We start from the raw sequence: 10,840 nt of genomic DNA on the forward strand, positions 1-10,840 counted from the left end.
AAGGTGAGTAATTGCTGGTCTGATGCTCTTTTTGATCATAATAGACGGTAGCATTATGTACAAAATAAGTTACAAACAATGCCAGAAACTACCAAAATAGCAGGGTTGGTTAAGAGCCCATAAAACGGCAGCCATCCGCTCCGGCGCCATCTTTCATGAGCACTCCAGAGAACGTGTTTCCGCTGCTCCAGAATCGAATGCCGGCGAGCTTTACACCACTCCAGCTGACGCTTGGCATTGCATATGGTGAGCTTAGGCTTATGCTTGGCCATGAAAACCCATTTCATGAAGCTCCCGATGAACAGCTCTTGTGCTGACGTTGCTTCCAGAGGCAGCTTTGGAACTCGGTATTGAGTGTTGCAACCGAGGACAGATGATTTTTCCGCGCTATGCGCATACGCACTCACCGGTCCCGTTCTGTAAGCTTGTGTGGCCTACCACTTTGCGACTGAGCCGTTGTTGCTCCGAGACGTTTCCACTTCACAATAACAGCACTTACAGTTGACCGGGGCACTTCTAGCAGGGCAGACATTTGACGAACCTACTTGGAAAGGTGGCATCCTATGAAGGTGCCAAGTTCAAAGTCACTGAGCTCTTCAGTAAGGCCATTATACTGCCAATGTTTGTCTATGGAGTGCATGGCTGTGTGCTTGATTTTGTACATGTGGCTGAAATAGCCAAATCCACACCTTTTAAGGAGTGTCCACATACTTCTGTATATATAGTGTAAATGACAGCATACTTTATGGCAACAAATGGAGGAACTAAGCGTTTGGCAGAATAAAAAAAAAAGGGAAATCCGGGATTGGTACATCCATTTCTTAGGAGCTCACTTAGTAGTGAACTCTTAATTACGCCCCCTAAGCATAATTGTGCCACGAAACTCTTTCATTACTTTGCTGACTTTAATTTTGTGAGAGAGCAACATATAGCACTGGTGTCATTATTGAGGAATGTGTGTACACTTGAACTCAAGAAGACAAGGACGAAATTGGAAAAATAAGAGAGATATCCCCCGGGAGCCACTGATATTTAATGAGTAGGCGTTACAACCTTTTATCTAATTCCTAAGCACCCACATACCCCTCCTAAAATGCACTGAAAATGTCTCAAATCCATAAACCCAATGAACTTCTCCCATTGTACTTTGTGTTTCAAATGTCAGATATTAAAGTATCCAAAAAGAAAAGGAGAATTAAGGAAAGTGAATAAATGTCACATTAAATGAGGTATGATGTGATTAGAGTAAGTTATGATGGAGTGAATTTGTTAATCAGTAAAAAAAACAAATTAGTTGATAATTTCACAGCTAATTGTGGAATATTAGTCTTTATGTTAGTCGAGGTAGTTTGTACATGTAGGTTGGGGTGAAGTGACAATGAATAGACAAAAAAACTGTGAGTAGCAGCAGTGTAAAAACAAAGTGGGGGGGAGTGTCTATGCAAATAATCCTCAGCAGTTTTATAGCTTGGGGGTAGTCCCAATCAACTAACTTGTTTGTTATAGAAATTAAACAGAAACTGTCCTTTCACTCAGTTCCTATTCTATCCTTTCATTTTCCCCATCCCATTTTAGACAACTTGCTCACTGGGACACCATGCCACACCGTCATTTTATGTTAATATCCCTTTTTAGGGTGACAATGGGTGACATATAAACACATGCACACACACACAAGCACACACACACACACACACATACACATTCACAGTGATGTTCCAATGTGTCGGGCCAATCTACTTCAGTCATCTCTGGGTTTTAATCACTGTCATTTACTGTCATTGGTGGAGATGGTCCAGACCTGCATTTATGTTGTTTTCTATCAGACTTTTAACATTTTAAGGCAGAAGAAGAAGGAACAATTCCCAGTGCTGGGCTCTCCTCTCTCTGACTCTATAAATCATCAGTCAAAGGACCATCCCATTCTTTGAGAAACAGTCAGGTTGTTTGGTATAAACACCCTGTTGTTAAAGTAGAGGCTGGTGGACAAGAACAACAGACTGTTGTTCTTGCCCGCCAGCCCCTGCTTTACAACAGACTGTTGTTCTTGCCCGCCAGCCCCTGCTTACAACAGACTGTTGTTCTTGTCCACCAGCCCCTGCTTACAACAGACTGTTGTTCTTGCCCGCCAGCCCCTGCTTTACAACAGACTGTTGTTCTTGCCCGCCAGCCCCTGCTTACAACAGACTGTTGTTCTTGCCCGCCAGCCCCTGCTTACAACAGACTGTTGTTCTTGTCCACCAGCCCCTGCTTACAACAGACTGTTGTTCTTGTCCACCAGCCCCTGCTTACAACAGACTGTTGTTCTTGTCCACCAGCCCCTGCTTACAACAGACTGTTGTTCTTGTCCACCGGCCCCTGCTTACAACAGACTGTTGTTCTTGTCCACCAGCCCCTGATTTTATAACAGGGGGTTTCTACCAAACAGCCTGACTGTTTCTCAACAGTTGTTTCATTACTCAGGGAGTAATGAATAATAGGTCATGTAAATCTCAGAACTACTGGTTTGTATTGTTTTTATGGTCCGTCAACCACCAGTGTCAACAGTGCTACTTCATAGGAAAACACAGCTGTTGACCCGAACAAGAGGACAGCTACTAAAACTTTTTCATGCATTACAGCTGGTTGACCTATAGTATGAAATATGCATTCATTTCCACACGGGTTTCCTCCCTTCCTCCTGTGTGCTTATGGTAGAGTACTGTGTCTACTGACACATAAACAAGTACTTGAGACACAACCTTCCTGTACACTGAGTACAATATTTCCATGGCAGGAAATAAACATGTGAAACTCAAAAAACATGTTGAAAAAATAAATCAATACATTAACTGACCCCAATGTCTTAAAGTCATAGTAGCCTAAGGCCTGTAGTGAAAGTACACTCTTAAAAATAAAGGTGCCAGTTGGAACCAACTAATGTTCTTAAGAGCGATGCCATAGGGGAACCATTTTAGGGTCTCTGAACAATCATAAATCAAGTAAAGTACACTTTTAAAAATAAAGGTGCCAGTTGGAACTAAATAATGTTATTGAGAGCGATGCCATAGGGGAACCATTTTAGGGTCTCTGAAGAACCATAAATGGGATGGTTCTTTGACGAACCATACAAAACTCCAAAACCAGAAATGTTTCGTCCCTCCAGGATCAGAATTGAATAGCTCTGCTGTCGGGTTTGAAGACTTATTTGCATATTGCCTTTTTGTGAATTTTAGAGTTACCAGTACCAACCATGACTGTGTTTGCTAGTGACATAGGTTGTTGCATTCATTCATTTTCAGTCCTGGGGCCTTCACCAAGTGAGATCCTACGTGAATATTTATTCGATTTTTTTTAAGACAATACAATACATACTCTATATATATGTAAAAATATGTGGACAACCCTTCAAATTAAGGGATTTATCTATTTCAGCCCAAACCCATTGCTGACAGGTGTATATTGAACAAATTGAACAAACAGCCATGCAATCTCCATAGACAAACAGTGGGCAGTAGAATGGCCTAACTGAAGAGCTCAGTAACTTTCAACGTGGCACCGTCATAGGATGACACCTTTCCAACAAGTCAGTTCTTCAAATTTCTGCCCTGCTAGAGCTTCCCTGGCCAACTGTAAGTGCTGTTATTGTGAAGTGGAAATGTCTAGGAGCAACAACGGCACAGCCGCGAAGTTGTAGGCCACACAAGCTCACAGAATGGGACCGCCGAGTACGTAAGCGCCTCTGGAGGCAACGTCAGCACAATAACTTTTCATCGGGAGCTTCATGAAATGGGTTTCCATGGCCAAGCAGCCGCACACAAGCCTAAGATCACCATGAGCAATGCCAAGCATCGACTAGAGTGGTGTAAAGCTTGCAGCCATTGGACTCTGGAGCAGTAGGTCGACGGTCGAATCTGGGTTTGGCAGGTGCCAGGAAAACGCTACCTGCCCTAATGCTTAGTGCTAACTGTGAAGTTTGGTGGAGGAGGAATAATGGTCTGGCGCTATTTTTCATGGTTTGGGCTAGGCCCCTTAGTTTCAGTGAAGGGAAATCTTAACGCTGGTGTAAATGTGTAGGCCCATGTGTTCCGTCATTCAGGGCAGGTGGGGCAGAGCCTGTTTAGCTAAATATATATACATACAGTATATATACACACATTATATATATATATATATATATATATATATATATATATATATATATATATATATATATATATGTGTGTGTATATATACATTATATCAGTTTGTAAACAATGTAAAAAATATATATAAATGTTAATAAAGCCGCATACACGCATGGTCTCTTTTTTTGCTTTCTCGAGTAAAGCAGCTCCAAAATGCAGGTGTTTCAACCTAGCTCAGTGCTCTCTGTGGTGGTGGGGCAGCCAGTGGAGAATAGGAGTTGGTAATGTTCTCTAGTTCCGCCATGATTGGCTCAGTTTTCTGTCTCTCATGGGGACACTACGTCACCGCAAAATCTATGGGGAGAGCTCGAAAATTCAAGCTTTTTAGAGTTATATTTGAAGTGCGTATCCAAGAAGGCTCAAGGTCATTGGCCACAAATAAAATGACGTCAAATCACATTATATCTACAGTAGCTTTGAATGGACTGATCATGTCAACGTCATACTTTCAAAATCTTAGCTAGACAAGCAGTCTTCATCATGAATCACGTAGACAATCTACTGGCAAATCCTTTTCAATCATTGTAATATAAAGAGAAATGATAGGTAAAATGTACCGGTGCTTATCGCCCATTGGAAATAAACATTACACAACAAGTTGGAAATCGCTAATTCAACAATGAGTGGTTTGGAAGGAATCAGTGGCCAACTGCAAGAGTTGCAAAGCATTCACTAGCCTGCTATTCAGCATGACTTCTGCCACGTTCAAACAACTAGAAACTTGGAAATGGGAAATCTCAGACTTCTGGGAAATCTCAGACTTCAGGGAGTTCAAGACTGGGAACTCAGGAGGTTACGGCTTTTCAGAATGATGATATGATACGAGGTTACGATTAATAAGTTGACTGTTTATGGATGTAATAGGTAAAGACCTTTAGAATTTAATTTGGGAAATGGTAACCTTTTAAAGAACCGCTCTCATGGTGCCCCAATTCCTAATGAGTTAATGGTAACAATTAAACATACTTATTTGATGAGAAAAATAACAGTCATCAGATTAATGAAAGTAAAGTCACGACACCATTCAACCTGACAGAGCTTGAGAGGATCTGCAGCGAAGAATGGGAGAAACTCCCCAAATACAGGTATGCCAAGCTTGTAGTGTCATACCCAAGAAGACTCAAGCCTGTAATCGCTGCCAAAGGTGCTTCAACAAAGTACTTAGTAAAGGGTCTAAAAACGTATGTAAATGTTATAATTCCGATGTTCTAATTTTATATAAATTAGCAAAATTTCTAAAAACCTGTTTTTGCTTTGTCATTATGGGGTATTGTGTGTAGATTGATGAGGAAAAAATGTATGAAATCAATTTTAGAATAAGTCTGTAACCTAAAAAAAATGTGAGTATCTGTACTTTACTATTATATTTTTGACAAATGTAACTTTTTACTCCATACATTTTCCCTGACGCCGAAAAGTACTTCTTACATTTCGAATGCTTAGCAGGACAGGAAAATGGTCCAATTCATGCACTTCTCAAGAGAACATCCCTGGTCATCCCTACTCCCTCTGATCTGGTGGGGTCACTAAACACAAATGCTTCATTTGTAAATGAGTGTTGGAGCATGCCCCTGGCTATCCTTAAAAAAAAGACAAAAAAGTAAAATGGTTCCATTTCATTTGTGAAATGATTTATACTTTTACTTTTGATACTTAAGTATATTCGAGCAGTTACATTTACTTTTGACACTTAAGTATATTTAAAACCAAATACTTTTAGACTTTTACTCAAGTTGTATTTAACTGGGTGACTTTCACTTTTACTTGAGTCATTTTCTATTAAGCAATCTTTACTTTTACTCAAGTATGACAATTGGGTATTTTTTCCACCACTGGTTGAAATAGTAATAAAAATAAGACTATACGATACTGTTCCCTCACTTCCGCCAGTCCTGTCTTCCATTCAACTGTGGAATGGTCGGGAGTAGAAGAATAAAAAAGTTTTTTTTTAAGTGCAGTTTTGACATATGTAATACATTTTGAGCAGAAGTTGTTTATATCTTCGGGGATTCCGTGCTTATGAAATAAACTGCAACGTTTTGGTGGGCGGGGGCAGTCAGAAATGTGTTACTCTCTTTTTTTTCAGAATAGTTTTTCAATTTCCTGTGTTTATTAACAGCTATTTCCCTGAAAACTCGATTGTAGCCCTTCAGATACTCTCTTTGTTTGGTTGTATTTACTCAAGTAAAGAAGTATTCAATGGATTATTAGACTTATATACTTTATTTTCTTTACCAAAAGCTCCACGAGAGGATGAATATAGTTTCTACCAACAGGAGCTTGGTGGCCCTACGAGACAGGAAACGATTAAAAGTACATACCAGCCACTCTTGAGCCTAATTGAAATGCTGCAGGGGTCTGTGAGAACTCAATGGCCAACCCGCCAGACCTGCATGGGACCAAGTGGGGCTCCGTAATGGTACTGTGTTTCCAGGGTGCTCGCAGTGAGATGGGAAAAAAAAGTTGTTTTCTTTCATCAACAATGTAACAGAGATTGAGCGGATTGCGCAACTCTGGAGTAATTGTGTTGATTGGTCAGCCCTCTTGGCTGGAGGAGCTGATGGATTGTGCAAGAAAACCATCAGCGTGTTCAGAAAGAGAGAGAGAGAGATCCATGAGATGTGGGCAGATTTTCCACTGGGAAAGCAGACACAATGGAATTCAGAGAGAGAGATAGTGGGAAGAAGAGAGAGAGTGAAAAATAGAAACCGACAGAAAGGGAAGGAGAAACTATGTAATCTGCTCCTATATTGGAGGCTATCTTAGAGCATTGTTCTTGGCAGAAGAAAAATATTACGTGATTTGGAAAAATAAGAAAGAGGTCTTTTAAAGCCTTTTCTAAGCCTTATATTAAGTGAGATACATTTGTATTACAGCTGTTGAAGTTTTGACAAACAGCTGATTACTACTGCCCTTTGTTATTGTGCCCTAATAAATATCAGCAAAACAATTCAGATACATTTTCTATCAATAGTTTGGCACGTCAACTTCTGTAGACTGTTATCTTAACGCACACATTAGGAGTTTAACCACACACTAGGCCTCCCGAGTGGTGCAGTGGCCTCCCGAGTGGTGCAGTGGCCTCCTGAGTGGTGCAGAGGTCTAAGGCACTGCATTGCAGTGCTAGAGGCATCACTACAGACCCTGGTTCGTTCCCAAGCTGTGTCACAACTGGACGTGATCGGGTGTCCCATAGGGCGGCGCACTTTTGGCCCTGCATGGTCTGGGCTAGAGTTGGGTAGGCCATCATTTTAAATAAGAATTTGATCTTAACGGACTTGCCTACTTTAATAAAGGTTAAATAAACAAAAACACTCCCACCATCACTGTCCTCTATCGTTGCAAATGTATATTTCATCTCCTGTCTCACAGACTGCAACAAAAGAGCGCTCTCTCTTCCCACAGGAGCAAGAGTCTTAGTTATTGATTGACAGTATGTTTGTAATATATCAGAAAATCCCACAATTTCCATGGTGTCCAACTTCGCAGACAGTCTATTTCCTTGCCGCCATTGTGTTCTATCCTCCAGCTGATTCCAATAAGCAGGTGTCACGGAGTGGAGACAGAAGATGTACGTTTCGTTAGCTGCCAGATGCAGTGCCTTGAATGGGACAACTGTGTGGAAAATTGTGTCTGATCCTCTGGTAGACTGCCGTTGTTCAACTTTCATTTCTAACAATCGGACTGTCAATTGTTGGTTCAAACTGAAGAGACACTAGAAACACCAGTTGACAAACACTCATTCAAACAGGTGATATGTGAAATACCGTAACTTTGCAATGACGGAATAATAGCAATGTATAGAATTCCTAAAATTGGATGGTTCTCCTCCACTTTTAAAACATTCAAACCAGAAATACACGAAGTACCTCCACAAAAGACCCTGTAATTTGACCTGCTAGGTGGTGTCACGGTAAATCACCTCCCCACCACTTTCATCAGAAGCCCCCCCCCCCCATGTTGTAATCAGTAGCCTCCCTTGCTCTGCATGTGACCTGTGGGGAATCACACTAAATCCGGTCCCGCACTGAATTCCTGTATGGCTTTAACAGAGGCCTGTTGCTCTGAATTACGATGGCCTTGCTGCCTCTGTGCTCTCCTCTGAACCTGCTGGAGAGTAGTAGCACTCGGCTGAGTTCAAAGCGACCATCCATCTTCTCTCTATCTCTCCTGGTCATTCTCCATTTCTCTCCCTCTCTCTCCATCTTTATCCCTCTGTCTCTCTCTCAATCTCTAACACTCTAGGAGTCTCACACCTCCCTGTTTAGTCTGTGTGTATATTCCCTGGCTGTTGGTCTGTCTCTCTCCCTCTCTATGGTTCAGTTTGTACCAGATCTCTCACTGGCCTGTCCTGCTTGGCTTGGTTGCTGTGTGCTTCCTCTTTTCCTGGACTGATCAGAACTCACATACAGGGCGTAGGGGGTAGGAGTGGATTGGAGAGGGTTCAACAGGGTTTAAAAACTCTGTTGAAACCAGGAAATCCCCCAGTAAAAAATAAGAACTTCGGTGCTTTCATTAATCTGTTTGCTCTGCCATCATATTTAGTCTCACATTGAAGTGTTTTACAATTCTTTTTTTCAGGACAACCAGGGCTATGAGTAGAACACAACACAATTTGACGTAAACGTTTGCATTCATGAGTTTTACTGGCAAAGGTCAACGAACAAAAGTATCCACCAAGTAAAAATGAATGAATATCCAACTAGTCAGTGACAACTGTGCGGAGTTTGAGACAGCAACTTTGTGAGCTTAAAGACACTATGTCCTAGGATTTCCTATGATCTTCTATGTAGACGACTCTTAAGTGGCTTGTGAGCGTCATTAGAGCAAAACAGATGTACAAAATACACGTGTGTGTTCGTGAGAGTCTCAGCTTTTCATAGTCGGGTGATAGTTTGTAGCGCAAACCCGTTACAGACGTTTTTGTAAGAAGAACCGTTATTGGGATCCACCCTCGTCTCACAAACAGAGGAGAGGACCTTGGCTTAGTGGTGACTGCACAAACAGTTCTGGTCAGGGAAGACTCCTTTTCCTGTGGGTTGTTGGGAGGGATGTACGACTACACGTATACCATGGACAGGATGCATATTCATAAATAAAGGCGCATGGCACACGTACGCACACACATGCACACGGACACACACACACACACTTTCCATAACTTTTTCTCATGAACCTTGACTCACGCTCCGTTAAGCAGTGAGAGGGCTCGTGGCCTTGATTTGATTCACAGTATTGTGACTGAATCAGGATCTTTCTGGAGCTGCAGAAACAGGAAAAAACATCCAGATAAAAACTGCAGGGGGACAAGCCAGAGGCCAAAGGACAGAAGCCTCCAACATACCCTAAAGGACATGTCTATAGTACATCCCCTACAGTACATGTCCATGGCTTGTACGCCTGCAGTTGATATGTGAATAATTCAAGTAATGCATTTACTTCTTCCTGATTCCATTAGTGTTTGATAACTACTGTTCAAAATGGTAATCTTCAAGCCCGTCTTTCACCACCCTTCCCAGCAGGCATCACTTCTTCTGTTCCCTGATCCCTGCTTAGCTCAGCGAATGATGCGTATGGCCAGTATATCATTACGCCCCCATGGTCAAAGTTTGGATTTATAGTAGGGAGGATGATCGGATCCTAGATCTGTGCCTAAAGGTGACTTCTGCTAAACATTTACCAGCCAACATTTTGCATGGATTCACTCTTCAAGTCACTGCTGTTAGTGTCCTCTCATGGGGGTTTTCTCAGCATCGACCCTGTCCATGTTTTCATGTCCCTGGTTTACAGGGTTGGGGTCAACTTGGAATTTCTGAATATCATTCAATTCAAACAATGAATTTGAATGGAATATCAATTGGCCACACTCCACGGGAGGCAGAATTTGAATTCAATTTGAATTGAAGGAAATATAATTGTATTTAAAGGAATTTAAAAAAAAAAAAAAATTCACTGAGACGTGAATCTTAAAAGTCTAATTCATTTGACAAATATTTTATCAAAAGGATTTTGCCACTTATTAATACAAAAAATACACATACCATTTCAAATGTTAGTTTGATTGTAACTCAAAGATTTCAAACTATATTTTTCTCTGTAGTGTTTGATCTAATGCATTCTAGGAAACATGTTTTATATATATTTATATACAGCACCAGTCAAAAGTTAGAACACACCTACCCATTCAAGGATTTACACTGTAGAAAAATAGTAAAGACAATGAAATAAAACATAAAGAATCATGTAGTAAACAGATGGGATGGCGTATCGCTCCACAATGCTGTGGTAGCCATGCTGGTTAAGTGTGCCTTGAATTCTAAATAAATCACAGACAGTGTCACCAGCAAAGCACCCCCACACCATCACACCTCCTTCTCCATGCTTCACGGTGGGAACCACACATGCGGAGATCATCCGTTCACCTACTCTGCGACTCACATGAAATAGTACCCGCAAAACACCAGTCTCAACATCAACAGTGAAGAGGCGACTCCGGGATGCTGGCCTTCTAGGCAGAGTTCCTCTGTCCAGCGTCTGTGTTCTTTTGCCCATCTTAATATTTAATTTTTATTGGCCAGTCTGAGATATGGCTTTTTCTTTGCAACTCTGGAGTCGCCTCTTCACTGTTGACGTTGAGACTGGTGTTTTGCGGGTACTATTTAATGAAGCTGCCA

This window comes from Salvelinus fontinalis, chromosome 6 (assembly GCF_029448725.1).
Source record: "Salvelinus fontinalis isolate EN_2023a chromosome 6, ASM2944872v1, whole genome shotgun sequence".
Taxonomy (NCBI): domain Eukaryota; kingdom Metazoa; phylum Chordata; class Actinopteri; order Salmoniformes; family Salmonidae; genus Salvelinus; species Salvelinus fontinalis.